The sequence below is a fragment of the Peromyscus leucopus genome, chromosome 1 (assembly GCF_004664715.2).
Source record: "Peromyscus leucopus breed LL Stock chromosome 1, UCI_PerLeu_2.1, whole genome shotgun sequence".
Taxonomy (NCBI): Eukaryota; Metazoa; Chordata; class Mammalia; order Rodentia; family Cricetidae; genus Peromyscus; species Peromyscus leucopus.
The window spans coordinates 34,840,842-34,857,842 of record NC_051063.1 but is presented as its reverse complement, the minus strand read 5'-3'; positions in this window follow the sequence as shown (position 1 = coordinate 34,857,842).

Genomic DNA, 17,001 nt, shown 5'->3' with positions numbered 1-17,001 from the left:
AATGTAAACAAAATAAAATTCAAATTTAAAATATTGAGAGATAATTTTTAAAAAACAAAAGAAAGCCCACACATGACATTATGAGACAAGGAACTTCCAAAGATGCTATTGAGTTAATTTTGTGTTGGCCATCTACTGCTGAGCATGCAGCCTACACTTAAGAGTAGTTTGTTTCCCCAGTGACACTCCCTCGGAGAAAACTAAATCTTCATTTCCAAGTGGTTATCAATTGAAGATTCCCTCTGGGTTAGTGATGAGGGCATGTGTCCACTTCTCCTTTTAGCTGTAGGATCCCATCTGGTATATAACTGTGTGGACCCTATGCATGCTGCCTCATTCTCTGGGAGGGAGTTCACATGTGGTTTAATCATGTTGATTTAGAGGACCTTGTTTTCTTTATGTCCTCTATCCCCTCTGCCTTTATACCTTTTCTTGTAGCAAACTTTTTAGACTGCCTGCTGCAAAATAATGACATGGTGCTTCTTTTATTATTTATGAAAGCTCAGCCTATAGTTTAGGCTTGTTCCTAACTAGCTCTTATAACTTAAATTAACCCATTTATATTAATCTATGTTCTGCCATGTGGCTGGTGGCTATTACCTCTCCTCCTCCTACCTAACTTCTTCCTACCTAAGTATTGTCCATTCAGTTCTTTATTAAACCAATCACAGTGACACATCTTCACACAATGTAAAGGAATATTCTGCAATATTTTCTGCCTCCTATTCTGCAGGGTTCCCTGAGCCCTAAGAGGAAAGGTTTGATGGAGAGATTTCATTTAGGGCTAAGTTTCCAAAGGTCTCTTACTCTCTGCATAATGTCTGACTGTGGGTCTCTGTATTTGTTTTCATCTGCTGGAAGCTTCTATGGTAATGGATGAGCAAGGCACTTGTCTATGAGTATAGTGGAATGTCATTAAAAGTCACTTTAATGTTATTATTTTTTTAGACCAGTAGCATTTGGTCTTACTCTAGGTCCCTGGACTATCTAGTCTCAGGTTCTTGGTCACCCAAGCAGTGTCAAGTATGGGATCACTCGCTTTGAATTGGGCCTTAAGTCAAATCAGTAATTTGTTGGCTACACCCACAAGCTTTGTGCCACCATTGCCCTAGAATATCCTGCAGGCAATGTAGAATTGTAGATCAAAGGGTTTGTGGCTGGGTTGATATTTACATTTTTTCTTTGGTAGCTTGTAGAATACCTTCCTGTACCAAAGATACTAGCACATGGATGTAATGGCTTCATGTAGGCATGAGCTTGAACTCTCCATGTTTAGCTAATTATGTAGATGATGTTAGTTCATTTAGGTTGCCTTCATATATGTATTTAGAAAGTTTCTCCTGTTTTAGGTTCCCATTTTACTCCTCAAATGGCCTGTAAGTTTAGCTGTTGGGCTATATTCCCTCCCCCTTTCCTCTCTTCTCTCCCTCTCTCCATTTGATCCTCCCATTCCAGCCCCACCCCATCCATTCATAGTTATCTATTCTATTTCCTTTATCTAGGGAAATCTATCTGTCCTCCCCTGATCCTTTACTACATACTTACGTAGTAAATATGTGGTTCTATGGATTGTAGCTTGCTTATCACTGACTAATCAGCTAACATCTGCATATATGTAAATATATTTTATAATTGTTTTCTAGGTCTGCATTACCTCACTCAAGATGATGTTTTTCTAGTTCCATCCATTTATCAGTTCATTTAACTTCATTTTTAATGGTTGAGTAATACTCCAATGTATAAATGTACCACATTTTCTTTATCCATTCTTCTGTTGAGGAACTTCTAGTTTGTTTCAAATTTCTGAGTATTTTGAACAGAGAAGCAATGAACATGGTTGAACAAGTGTCTCTGTGTTAGGATGAACTTCATTCCAATTCAAATCTTTAGCATGGAGAAATGATACAATATTTGGTTTTTATCTTATTGAATCCAAATTTCTATGTTGAAGCCCAGGATCCTAACTTTAGGAAATCCTAGTGGAACTGACCAGAAAGTCAACACAGCCAATTATTAGAAAAGTTTCAGTCATACGTTCATCACATCATCACTCCCAGAAGAAGTGTAGGCACTGTGATTCAAAAGAACAGAGGAAGAACACATGAGAGGAGTGTTCACCAGGTAGTATTGTTGTGCCAGTATCCAACTTTGTGATGAATATGAAATGAATAAGCTTTGCATAAACCTGCCTCATACTACATGCTCCGTAAATTATTGGTCATACATGTATGGATGTCTATGTTCTTATTCTCCTTACACCTGACTCTTATTACTACGTAAGCAAACATGACTCATGTCTAACAGATGAACCAGACCAAAGATAGATACAGCTCCACAATTGACAGTTGTGACATCCACCCAGGGTTCTCCATGTTGTCTATCACCAGACTCCCAATATTGTCATATCTGACCCTCATCCCATGGACCACTAAATGTGCTTCCCAACTGACCATTCTTTGTTTCTGCTAGTCTAGAACTCCTGTTTTCAAACGCACTTAGAAAATAACTGTTTAAGAATTCTTCACCACATAGAAATCACAATAATTGCACATACAATGAAATTTTGGAGTCACCAACTCAGGAAAATTAAATGGCCTTTTCAAATGATCAACAAAGCAAAATATCATTAATAAGAGGAAAGTTACAATGAATTTGTTTATTATGAAGAAATAGGAAGAGTAATGAATATAAAAATACAAAGCCATTGATCAATATTTCTATAAAAATATAAACACTTGGTAACTACATACACATATATTTATTGCTATATGTGATTATAGTTATAACTATATATTCATATACCTGCTCATATAAATTCATGAATAACTATGGTTATAACTATAAATATGAGTATGTATGTGTATGTCCTTATAGGATCTATAAAAGTCTCTCTATAACTTTCTCTAATTTCACTTGGAGAAGGTGATTTTTAATTAATAACAACATTGCATATGTACAATAATTTTAAGTGCCATAACAGTACTTAATTAAAAAAAACACTAGAAAAGGCTGTGTTATGTCTAAATTAAGACAAGTATTTCTTTCCAAACATGTCAGTTGACAAGCATTTCCAATAACAATACCCTTTATGATCATGTCTAGGTGGCTGAGATAAACTGAAAGTCAGTGTAAAACACAACTTTGCGAACTTCAATCATGAGCATCAGGACATTCCACGGTTATCAGATTCTGTGCTCTGGTCACTCAGTTATGACACATACTCTCTATCTGTTGATCAACACTGCACAAAAATTTACATTCTCTTGTGCTTGTAAATGTGCCCAGAGCTACTTAAACTCCTTTTTTTCTTTCTCTTTCTCTCTTTCGTTTCCTCCTGTAACAGCATTCTTAATCACTGTTTTATCCATTCTTGCAAAAGCCCTGGAGTTTCCATGACATCAAAAAGAAATCTGGAAATTTATTATGTCTATATCTCAGTGTCTAACATTTAAACAACACTCAAAAGTAAAGACATGATTCTAAAATAGGAACTGGTTTTGAAAAGAAAGGGGATCAGTGTCAGGGCAGGCTAATAAGAGTGAATACAATCAAAATACGTTATATTATTTATGTACATGTATTTGCATTTCATTCTATTGTCTGATACAATACCTGACAAATGAAACTTTAAGAAAGAAAGAATTTATTTGGCTTATAATTCCAGACCACAGTCCACCATTGCAAGGATGTCAAGAAGGAACTTAAAGCAACTAGTCACATCTACCACCAAAAAGAAAGAGCAGAGAGAAATGAATGCATGCAAACATGTCAATGCTCAGCTCAATCTCCATATTTACATAGTTCATGATCCTATTTCTACAGAATGACGCTGTCCACAGTGGACTGGATCTTTCCAAATCAGTTAACAACTGGTCAAGACAATCCCCCACACATAAGCTCACATGCCAATCTGATCTAGCCCCTTCATTGAGACATTCTTTCCAGGTGATTATAGATGCATCAAGAAGACAATTAAAATTAATCATTTCAGCATGTTAAAAAAAAGCTATTCCTTGATGTCTTTGAACCTGACAAATTTCCAGTTTATGTTAAGTGCGATTTTACTGCCATATCTCTTCTCAATCATTTTTTTCTTTTGAGATTTCCTGGATCAAAAAACTCTCTCCCTCTGTGTATTTAATGTCTTTCTTTGCACCGTGCTATCTCTAGAAAAATGAGTACATAGATAATAGGGTAAGAAGTTTCTCCCTCTTTCACTCAAAGGAGAGGATAAAGATGAGGTCAGAGCTTTGTCCAAATTACTCTAATGATATCCCAGGCCTTGTCTGTGGCTCAAAGGGCTTTCTCCTTTCTCTTCTAGGTAAGATATTTATATTAATTAACATTCCACCACTGAAACAAAACATCAAGACAAACAAGTTCAAGTGGGAGGGAGATGGATTTGGGTTCCTGCTTTACATCCAAGATCATCTGGTCCCATTGTTTTAGGTCTTAGGTGAAGAAAACCATGGCAACAGGAGCATGTGGTTGAGGATGATGACTTCATGGCAATTAGGAAACAGAAAGAGAGGGGAAGGGCCAAGGAAAAAGATACTGCCTTCAAAGGTACAATCAGATGACGTACTTCCTCCAGTTATACCCTAGATCCTAAAGTTTCTTCAGCTCCCCAAATAATCCACCACTGGGGTCCAAGCCTTCATCATATAAGAATGTGGCACACAATTCCTTGTTAAATCATAACACCTTACCACTGTAGTTACAGTAAATAGAATACTAGGTTTTATGCTGATGTTTGAAAGTCAAAATGTTCAAACAGAAGAGCCATCAAGGGTATCTGGGGTGGTGATGGCTTAGAAGCACATTTACGTATCAAAGTCAGCACAGGAAGGAAGGGAACATGTGCCTGGCTACTAGAGGAATGCTACCATGTGGTCTTCCATCATCATGTCTTTAAAAGCAACTTCAAGAAGACAATAATGATAATGGTCCCTTTAAAATCCTCCCCAATTTGTATCACAAAGTATCATTGACTTTGTCATGGTGTTTCAATTGTATATGATGTTTAAAGTCAAATAGACAGAGCCAGAGTCACCAACTGAGATTTAAAATATATATATATATATATATATTGAAGACTGAATTCCTTATCTGGAATAACATATTCTTATCTTGTATACCAGATAATAAGAGTAATGATGTTTGCTATAAAAAGAGAGATACTGCAACAATTACAATACTAGATATCTAGGATAAGACAATGCTACATTTTAGGATCCAGGGTTGGCCAGGAGCTAGGATGATGACACCATTTCCCCTAACTGGAATTTCCACTCCAAGAACCTCAAAAGCCCAAGCTTGAGACCGATTATAGACTTTTAAAGCATCTTAAAAAATCAAAAGCATGTCTTCCTTTTTATTTTCCATTTGAGTATCTATTTTAAATAATGAAGGAATTTGGAAAATATTCAAGATAATGAAATGAAAATCTCTGTACCTCAACACTGTCATTCAATAAATATTAATGATCATCATCATTATATTTGTCTGGGCCCAGTTACTTCTTAGAAGTAACCAACACTGGATATCTGGATTTCTTTCATATCTACAGCCTGAACTCTAATCTCTTCTTGTCTTACAAATAATCTCTCTGTGGTGGTTTGAATAAAATGGTCCCCATAGGCCTATAGGGAGTGGCACTATTAAGAGATGTGGTCTTGTTGGAGTAGGTGTGGCTTTGTTGGAGGAAATATATCACTGAGAGTGAGTTTTGAGGTTTCAGATGTTCAAGCAAAGCCCAGTGTCTCACACTTTTTATGCTTTCTGCTGATCCAGATGTAGAACTCTCAGCTACCTCTCCAGAACCTGTCTGCCTACATGCCACCATGCTTCTCACTATGAAAATAAAGGATTGCATCTCTGAATTGTAAGGCAGCCCCAATTAAATGTTTTCTTTTATAATCATTGTTGTGGTCATGTCTCTTCATAGCAATAGAAACCCTAACTAAAACACTCTGCCCCCGTTTTAACCTTTAGGGGGTGGACCTCCTTCCTCCTTCCTATCCTCCCATTTTTATTACTGAACCCTCATGCCTGTGTTCTTCCTAGCCTTGACTTTGGAACAATCACTCAAATGATTGTACTGATGATACTTGGTAAGTAATGAGAATGTGACTCAAAACCTAATGAATGTTGCACTGGTACACAGTAGAGGAAGGACTTCAGAATGGATTCATTGGGACATAATGGAGGAATGATTTGAGAATCTGAAAAAAATGTTTTAAATATGATTCCGTGTATCTTAACTGGATCAACTCATTCTTTGAGAGTTCAGCAAAGGAAGAGATAAAAGGTATTGGTTGAGTTTGAAGGGAATGTTTTTCATGTCCTGTTTGAAGGCTGTGCTTTTGTCCTGCCAAAAGAACATGACCTTTTAAACAATCCAAGACTCTCATTTGTCCCATGGTGTATTTTTCACTGGAAAGACAAGCTTGCTCCAGTTGATGGTTTTGTAGGTCCCCTCTTTGGGGCCTGATATCAGGCAAAATATATCTCAGTTTCACAAAAGTGCTTCTCATATCAGATTATTTATTTGCCTAGAACTCAAGACAAAGTCCTGGAGGAGGTTCTGTGAAGGCTAGCAAGATAAATATTATCTCTGGCTTTTGTTGCTGTCAAGATATCTAATGATGAAACTCCATAAAGATGAGAGTAAAATGACATTGAATGACAGAATCATTTAGTGGTAGAGAATAAGAGTAAGTTTGAGTCAATTCTTTCTCTTATTTCTATTGATCCAGAGGTCCCAATTTTCATTTATCATTAGATAAAAAAATTAATGTAGATTAGAAATTCCTTGATCGAAGATGTCTCCAGGAGATGTGCCAAGAAAACCAAAATTGGTGTTATTTTTTTAACCAACTCACTGTTATTTTTTTATACATTTCTCACTTAGTAGATCCCAGAAAGTGATCTCACTAGCAGAAGCCTTAGACTCCAACAAATTGATTGCACTGAATGACAAACTAATCTTGTACACCTAGCCATGAATGCCAGAACTCAATCTACAAAGATGCAGAGTGGTGGCTATAAATGTGGCCAAGGGTAAAACATGCAGCACAACTTGTGCCCTACAGCAACATGACCAGCATGCAGAGCATCCCTCAGGCACCAGCACTAACTTTATAACAAACTTAGGGAGAGATGAGTTATAGGGTCAGAGAGGTCTCTCGACAGGAAACACAACACAATAGCTCTTTGCCCCTTTACTGTCTGATAGCAAAGACAAAAAGGCATGTGTGAGGAAGAAACAAATAGGAAAGAAACTGTGAACAACAACAAAATCCTACGTATTTATTCCCTGCATTGTATTTACATTTTCCCTTCTAACCCTCTTCATTTGTTTCCTTGGGATTTAAGTCTTTCACTTTGTGGTAATTTGAAAGAATAGCAAATAGTAATGTGTTTGGATTTTTTTTGTTATCTTCAGTGATTCCAACAAAAGCATAAAAGAGAGGATCTTGCCTAAGCTACTAAATACAGTTATATTTCACAAGATAACTCTGAGCAGAAACTCTAAAGTCTCCTTTTTTCTAGGCCTTTTCAATATATTTCTACATTGAGACGTCCATTAAAAACAATCATCAGCATTATTTCTTACTACAGGGAATGCTTTAGGGTTTAAAATTGTCAAGCAGTAAACTACTCTTGTAGCTTTTTGGGACAAATTATATTATATCTTGAGACACCCAAAAATTTCTCCTCTAGATAAATTCTTTTCAGGGTTTTTAACTATTTTGCATGCCTGCTACAATGACCTTATAATGACTCAAGCACATATCGGCTCAAGAGAAAAAGTAAAGAATGAAGCCACTCTGTATTCATAGTCCTCACTCTGCTCCAACAATGAAGGCTTAATTCATCACCAAGCCATTCTTCCCCTTAGACTAAGTTACCTCTCAGGAGCTGCTATGAATGTCATGCAAATAAATTCTTGGCAGGTCACGCCACTAGTTGAGAGACATACACAAATTTTTACTTAATCCCCTTCCTCACACTCTATCTCAACATCCTTCATTTCTAACCACATAATAAATAGAAAGTATATTTTCCCTGCTGTCCTTTTATCAGTGACATCGTCTTTGCCACCTTAAAGTTGGAGCTAGGCTGTTCATTCAATTAGCAGGAGATGCTAATGAGGATAAAGTCTTGAAAATTTGGTACACAGTTCAGTGACATCTGACCATGGCCTCCTAAGTCAGTCTTACCACTAGCCCATCCAGGCACATCTTAGAAAGTATCCTATATACACAAAGGGCACTCAAAAACAGTAATGTAGTGGTTCTTTGGACAATTCTAGGAATAACTGATCTTCTCAAGGGAAGCCTATTTCAGCCACCTGGAGGTGACTTGAATCTGTTTTTTAGGAATTTGAACAAGTCTTGTTTGGGAGGGGAGGTTTTTCAACTGTGGAAAAAAGAGGCAAATGCCATGGACATATCATGTAACCAAACACTTAATTAGATGTGGTTTGTATATTATAATATGCTTAGGTTTCTACTACAAAATATTGTAAATCAGATGCCACAAACAACATGCATTTATTTCTCATAGTTTTAGAGGCTGAACCTAAGACCAGTTATCTCAGTCAAGAGTGGAGGCTATCATCCCAGCTTCCTTCTCACTGTGTGAGACAGCAAGAGTGAGTAACACTCCAGTGACTTTTGCTATAAGGGCACTAATCCCATCATAAGGGTCCCACCCTAATGATTTCATTATTTCTGAAAAGCTCCATTTTCAAATGGCAGCACATTATAGGTTTGGGCTTCAGCATTTGAGTTTGTAGGGGACCCAGTTTGGTTCATAGAAGGAACTGACTGAGTAGTGTAGAACCATTGAAGAAGGCCTAAGCTTAAGGAATTGAGAAGTCTTCTGCTTAGTGTAAAATATTGATATGCAAGGATAGCAGGGCTTTGAAAGGAGGAAAAAGGACACTTTCACATCTCAAAACACACTGATTCAGACCATGCTGTTTGATATTTGCTTTTCATTAGTGATGATAAAACAAGAAGGTGTTTAAATCAGAGTTAAGCGTGAGAAATGAAAAGAAAATATTCTCCATGTTAGCCAGTGCAAAGATGCCTGCCCTTTAGAGGCTAGAGCTAGTGAAATACGAAGGTACACCTCACTAAGCCTTCTAGACCAAAATAAAAAATGATTTCATATTCACCCATCTTCTCATCCAAATTTAAGACCTGAATTCCTTCTCAAACTTAAGATTTATTGTTATATAGGATGAATATTAATTTAATAGGTGTGGTGATACATTGTGTACCCTAATAAAATTTGCCTGAAGATCAGAGAACAGAACAAGCCACTAGATTAAACATAGAGGCCAGACAGTGGTGGCACACAACTTTAATCCTAGCTCTTGGGAGGCAGAGATCTGTCTGGATCTCTGTGAGTTCAAAGCCACCCTGGACTACATGAAATTGACTCAGTTTAGGAGAGAAACAGAGCCAGGCAGTGGTGGCACACACCTTTAATCCCAGCACTAGAGAGGTTGAGATTGGAAGTGATATGGCCGAGTGGAGAAAGGTATACAAGGTATGAGGAAACAGGAACTAAAAGCCTTTTTGACTGAGGAAGCTCATTTGGCTAGAGACCTATAGGCTAAGGCCTTCCAGGCTTAGGAGTTGGTGAGATAAGAGGTGGTAGCTGTGACTTGCTCTGCTTCTCTGATCTTTCAGTTTTCACCCCAATATCTGGCTCTGGGTTTTTTTTATTATAAGTCCTTTAGAAATTTGAATGACAAATAGGCATCATCACTCTGATACCATGATGCTTTTGTTTTTGTAGCATAAGGTCTCTGCAAATGCTTGTCTAGCCTCAAATTTTCTGAGTAGTCCAGGTAGGTCTAGAATTCACACAATCCTTCTAGCTCAGCTTTTCAAGTGATGCAATTACAGGTATGCACCACCACTCCTGGTGCCTTTAAACAAAATTAATCTTGTTTAAAAAATACCAAGATTATGCATTTTTAACCTTTAATGATCTTCAGATCCTTGTTTTAGAACCACAACATTTTTGCAAAGCTAGGGGAAAGGCATGGTTTATTTTAGTACAAGCCAAAACACTCACAATAAGTTTCAAGGTAAGTCATCTTTCTGGAGTAAAACCAGCAACACAATTAGCCTGGTGTTCCTGTGGACTTTTTCATCAGGAAGGCAGTGTTTAACGTTTTAAGTTAACCAAGAATATCTCAATCGGCCTCACATTGAATTTTCTTGGCTATGAGGAGCAGATAGAACAAGAATAGCTGTGTTGTTCTTTGATAAACCATGATGATGTTTATATAATCATGAAGAAACCAGCCGGCTGTTAGTTTTATTTAATTTATCTGCATAGATAATAACAAAAAATGTGGAGGAATTTGTATTCTCTCATTATTCTATCCTCCATCATTTTTAAAATTTGAGTAAATTTTTCTCTAGTTTTAAAGGATGGCATAATAGGTATTTTGTATGTCTGAAAGAACAAATTGAAGGAGAAAATGCTAATGTAGACTCACAGTGTCAGTGGCTCAAATCCATGGACACTTGGTCATGTACTTGAACAGAAGTGTGGTGGCAGGAATGTGTGGCAAAGGATGATCTCCCACTCGTGGTAAACAAGAAGCAAGAGTACAGAAAGGAGGGACCCATAGACCAGATATAATCTTCAATGGCATGAACCTAGTGACATACTTTCTCCATCTAGAACCCAACTCCTAAATTTTCTGCCCCCTCCCCAAACACTGCTGCCAGCTTGGAACCAAGAGTTTAACAAGCAAGCTTGTGGAAAATAATCAAAACACAACAGACAGTCAAGATTATGGAAATAATGATAAAATACATAAAATAAACTTTATTCATAAGGGTAGCTTCCATCTCAAAGCACCACAATGAAGAGTATGGAAAGTTTCTGTGCAAACTGCTCACATAATCGATCATTAGCAGAGACAAGTACCTTTGAGTCTGTGAACCTGAGAATCATCAAGCTTAAAGACAGAATACCAAGCATATTTGGTGTAGTGTGTGTGTGTGTGTGTGTGTGTGTGTGTGTGTGTGTGTGTATTATGCATGTGACCTTTCCTTTCATAATTTTGAGAATAGAAACAGTATACAAAGGTTCTACTATGCTTATGGTGGGTTGCTAATTATTTCCTTTAAAAGTAGCAGCTATTACTCATTGAATGCATATTGGACTGGGAAGTACAATATACTCTTGAAATATTTAAACTCATCACTCCACAATTATTTTAGAGGGTGTACTATTATCATCCTCATTCTATACTCAAGTAAGTGGGAAAACGCCTATGACCACAGAGCTGATACATTGCAGAGCCAATTTATTACCTCCAAAATACCCTAGGTCTAAAGAGAAACATGTACGTTACTTGTGTTCAGTGTCTTGTGAAGTTATGTTTCATGTGAATGTCTATCTGATTATCTAATAGAATAGCCATCACTATTTTCTTTAAGTTTCACGGAATCTAGTTTCTAATCTTATTCCCACCTTAAGCCTCCATCCCTCCAATACATAATTCCATAAGTCATTGGAGAGTAAGAGGAAATGTCAGGCTCCTTTGTCTCTTTTGTGAACTAGATGTTCACTGTGGAGACACAGCTGAGGAATTCTCATAAGATAAATCTTCACCTCTGAGAAGCCTTTGAAGGCTTAATGAATTCTCCATCTAGTGACAGACTAATCCAGTAAAATTGAGATGTCCCTTATTTGGCAGAGAATTCTCATTGTTCTTGGATTCTATAGCTTTATCATGGCTACAGGTCACATGACTTCCTATCTGCAGCTTCTGCCCCTCCCCTTATATTCATTCTCACCCAAATAGATTCCTTGTCCCCTGAATTAAATAAGAACAGCCAGAGACACTAAATTTGTTGATGTTTAAAAGCTATTGAAAACTTTTTAATATATTTTCCTGTTTCCACAGCACTACACAGGCATCTCTATTTTTCAATTATTTTGCAATATTTCTGTTTTTATGGCACCCTCTCACATTAAACAGTGATAGTTTTAAGGTCAAAGACCAGTATTTATTAATTTCTATAACATAACATACAGTTGGCACCTTTAATTAATAATATCGACTAATCCTCAGTCATCATTATGTATTATTATCTCCATTTTATATAAGGGAAACTGAGGCACGGGAAACAATACAGTGACTGAGACAAGCCAGAAATTTATCTAACTCTAGAACTCTGAATAATGAAGCTCTATCTTCCACAAACAGCTCTAAAATATTAATTCCCAGTTGCTAATGCAGCTGCCTTTCAGACGAGTTTTAGCCAAAGGTGCCAGAGCTCAGGCACATCTACCCTAAAGTTAGGGCCCTGCCTTCATCACTATTTGACTGCTCTGAGAGAAAATAATGGATAAAATTTCCTTCTTTCCTGCTCCACAATTACCACAGACCTTTCTACAGACCCACATCTCCATGTTCTGTAGCAACAAGTGAGGCCAAGAACTGAAGCACGGGTGATAGTTTCTAAGTATCTCAGCAATCCACCCAGGAAGCAATGAAAATCATCGCAAAAGGCAAGTGTATCCTAAATGCCCTAGAAATACATCTTCATACTTCATTAGCAACTAACTGGGCATTCCCTATCTTCCAATTTCCCTGTGCTAATTATCTGCCTCATAGTAAATGCAGGCAATTAGAAAGAATTACAAGTATAGTATCTTTTGCACCATAGAGAAAGGTTTCTCATCCATTATGAGAAAGAGACTGCAGAAATTGCCAATTGTAGAGGATCTCAACTCCTGGGCTTTGCTTTGTTATCACTGTGTGCTCCTAGAGCGACAACATAAGAAAGAAAGGCCGCATTGTATTTGTGTACACTGTCATGAGGCATTTGTGTTGTGTAATATTTTGTTTGTGTTCTGACAAATAAAGCTTGCCTGAAAGATCAGCAACCATCAGTGATCTCCCACATCTCCAGATCCTCTGACCAAAAAGGCCAAGATCCTGTTTCCACCCCACCTTGTCACTCCCTGTCTCCATCTCCTGAGTGCTGGGATTAAAGGTGTGAGCCAACCTCACCCAGCTTCTATGGCTAACTAGTAGCTAGCTCCAACCTCTGATCTTCAGACCAGCTTTATTTGTCAGAACACAAACAAAATATCACATAACACATTTGTGTTACTGTCCACCACTTAAACATAACCAAACCTCATGTAAAACAGCATGAGGGAACAGAACTAACAGAAACAAGGAAACAAAGTTTAGATAGAGACAGAAGGGAAAAGAGAAAGTAAGAAGATGGGTGGGAAGGGGAGAGGGGAATTATGGACAGTGACATGTTAGAGAATACCCTGTTCATCAACAAGCCTGGACTGGCAGTTACCCACTGAACATCTTGTTAAGTCTTAATAGAATATCCATGAAACTCAGCATAGCTGACATCCATGAAAACTGATTAGTGGTACTTACAGATACAAGTCTTTAAAATGCTCTGTTTTCTTAGCTCTATCCTCTTTCATACTTGTGCGGGAGTGTAAAACATGTTTAGAGAGTGGAGACTGATATGTGTGTTATTGTGTTTTCTTACATTCTTTTCCTATATGAACCTTCCAATCTACCCAGGTCAGTTTTGTCTGTTTTCTTACATGCATTGAGGTGAGATATATTTAAGTTTGTGTTAGGTGTCAGCACCTGATAGAGAAATTCAAACCATTGAGACTACACGGACACTTTCTTGCAACCTGATTGTAGAACTAGACACCTACGCTTTAACTAATTAAAGAATAATCCCAAAGTAATCATCACCAAGTGAAAAATAAGATGCTTCCTCCTACTTAATTACATATTTATGCTATCTTTGTAGCTTTGTTCTGCCATCCTGTTATTCCATTCAGAGTTTACAGAAATCCTTAATGAACACCACTAAAAATAACATCCCTTAGAGACGCATATGACTTACCTTGATAATGATGGTTTCATTGCTTCTCTTATTTTATTTGTGCAGCAGGTGATCATTAAAATTAAGCTCTTGATTAAAATTACCCAGGGTAATTTATCTCGGGCTGAATTCTCACTTAACAAGTGGAAAGATTCATAAATAGTGATGGGGCTCAAGTTTTTACCATGCTTAGTAATTCCTTGGGGTAGAAAGTGTTATGTTAGCACAATATCACAATAATTAACTGGAATCCAACCCCCGAGTATCAACAGAAATTCACAGAGTCATTGGGAAGTGTAATAAAGAAATTGTCACTATTATCCACATTTTATGTAAGGCATTATTACCTAAATATAAGACTGAGCCTCCAGGAATGTTTACATGGAGAGTAGGATATTTTCTTATTTGACATTATTCCATATAAATTGTACACTAGCAGCAGTGTATTGTATAATTAAATAAACTTATTCATTGTGAGAAAAAAATGGTAAATAATCTAACTATAGTTTGAACACAAATGTGATCAGGATTGCTAAATTTCTCCTGAACTCTTATTTTGTTTCATCAAACTAGTGATGAAATTGTTTTTGCTGTTCATGTCATTATGATTAGAATATTAATCCTCACTGCTTCAAGTAGAGGAGACTTTGAGCTGCAACTGAGGCTATTCTGAATGCTTCCAACACTATGGGAACACATATAGCTGAGAAAGAGCTAGATCCAGATCTATTGCCTTGAGGACCTCAAAGACACAGCACATGATTGAACAAATCTCTTGGCCAATGAACTTTGACTTGGAACCTACATGATCAAAGAAACAGAGTTATTTCCAAAATCATGATCATCACAGACTCACAAATGCCTGTAGCTGGTAAGAAATTTTTTAAAGATACTGTTTATAAAAATTGGTTGCTTTGTACATTTGATAGCAGAGAATGCATTTAGTTTTCTGCCAGTTCTACAAAATAAAAAAGACAGAGCATGAGAGCTTATGATCTGCCTCCATGTATCATGTGCACATGCATGCATGCATGTGTGCTTGCATGTGGGGGCGGGGGGCTTCATGAATATCTGGTGCATATGGAGGCCAAAATAGGCTATCAACTCACTAGGAACTGGAATTACAGATGGTTGTGAACCACCATTGAGTGCCAATTCTCTAGAAAAGCAGCCACTGAACTATCACTCCAGATGATGGTCCCTCATTTCTTACTGGGCCCAGGCTCTCTCCTACCCAGTTGTTGCTTATTGATGAAATTATTAAGGCCACTCCAAGTAGTTAAAAGGAATATTTATTTAGTGGGTAACTTACAAATGAAGGAATAGGTAGGTCGCAGGGTCTGGGGAAGGTGTATCGCAGTCCAGCTTTGTTCTCTGGAGCTCTGCTCAGTCAACCTCCACCGTCTAGGGTCCAGGAACAGAGAGAGTGCTGGCCCATCTCGATCTCAGGTCTCCAGGGTCCTCCTTTGGCCCTACCTTGTAGGTGTGACAGTTGCCAAGGCCTCAATGAGGGTTGGAACTTCCAGATCAAAGCTGGAATGGCCACCCACTGCAGTTGCTCTGTCTAGCCTACCTATATTGTGTACAGGCAGCGCAAATTTTTATAACTGAATTAGTGAAAGTTTCAAAATTACTGCTAATGACATTTTCTACCATAAACATTAAATATAAATTAATTGCCACCCCAGTTAGGCTATTTTAATGTTTCTAAGCATGTTATTTGTTCATTTGATTATATGCAATCAATAAATACTTTCCAGGAAAAAAAAAACTTAGCAGTAGAAAAAGATGTATGAGTGTATTTCTAATGCTGGAAATTTGCACAAGGAATTTGAACCACCCAGAGTTAGCATTATTTTATGAAGTCATGTAATACAAGGATATATTGGAATAATAGTCTTCTTTATTAGTAATTGCAATTTCTATGAAGGAGATAGCTGGAGAAAACTATGTGGAGGTTATAAATTTAAATAACTATATTAAAAAGCAGTTTTGAAATGGCTTTTGAAGTCTGAATGCATTTGAAGCAGATTTGGCCTGGCCATTTCCATCACAAAAGAATTTTTGAAGTGAGTGCATAGGGCAAAGGGGGCCCATTATCGACAAGTCACCTGGTCCAGTCACAGAGATAGATTGAAATTGCCCTATACTGTATGTCTGCAGGGCTTTATCCAAACTTGAAATAGATGCCCAGAAAGAAATGCACAGTTCTAATAACCTTTCTTCTTTATTTTAATCCTGGAGGCCTATTTCCTCCTACCCATTCCCCTTCCATGAGAGATGTCACAGAAGGAATAACTGGCCACCAGTCATGGAGGAGAGTTGCCCATGGCACCTATATGATGGAAAGTGGAAGCTGAAGTTACACCGAGCCTCTAAGTGCCAGCTTATCTGCTGTCTGGCAGAATCAAATGGGTGCCCTAGAGAGCCTGAGAAAATTAAGAGGGACCTGAGGAACACAGAAGATAGGTAAGTAGACTGGTCCAAGGGTGAAGAAGAAACGTCAGAGATACGTTCAATTCTAAGTCTCATCTGTAGAGTTGCAAGTGCTTCTGAAGCGGAAAATGGATGCTTATGTGCTGAACTACTACTCCCCGTTGTCACATCCATTAGTCTGAACTCCAGTGCCACAAATCTTGATTGTTCCACTACTACATGGGTAATTAAGTCATGGCAAAAAGTAATATTCCAATGGTGGTACGACAAAGAAAACATTTCAGTCTAATGCAATTTCAACAAAATGACACCAGCACCAGCCACAACCAAGGCCTTTCCCTTGACATTGTCATATGTCTTGAGACCAAGCACAATCACTTTCCAGAAGCTATCTGGGTCTTCTTTATACATTGGCTCCTATACATTCCACACTAGCTTTCTCAGAGTTCTAGAAACCACTATGCTCTTTGAAAAATGATAGCTTCTGCCTTCTTGGCACCCCAATAGCTACACAAGAAAAGGAATGACCTTGAGAGAAGAGAAAATAGGAATCCCCATCATAAGTAGATTAGGAGGCATCTGTCACTGGCAACCAACCCTATTTACAAAGTATGTGTGCTTGGATCCCATATATAATTTTAGG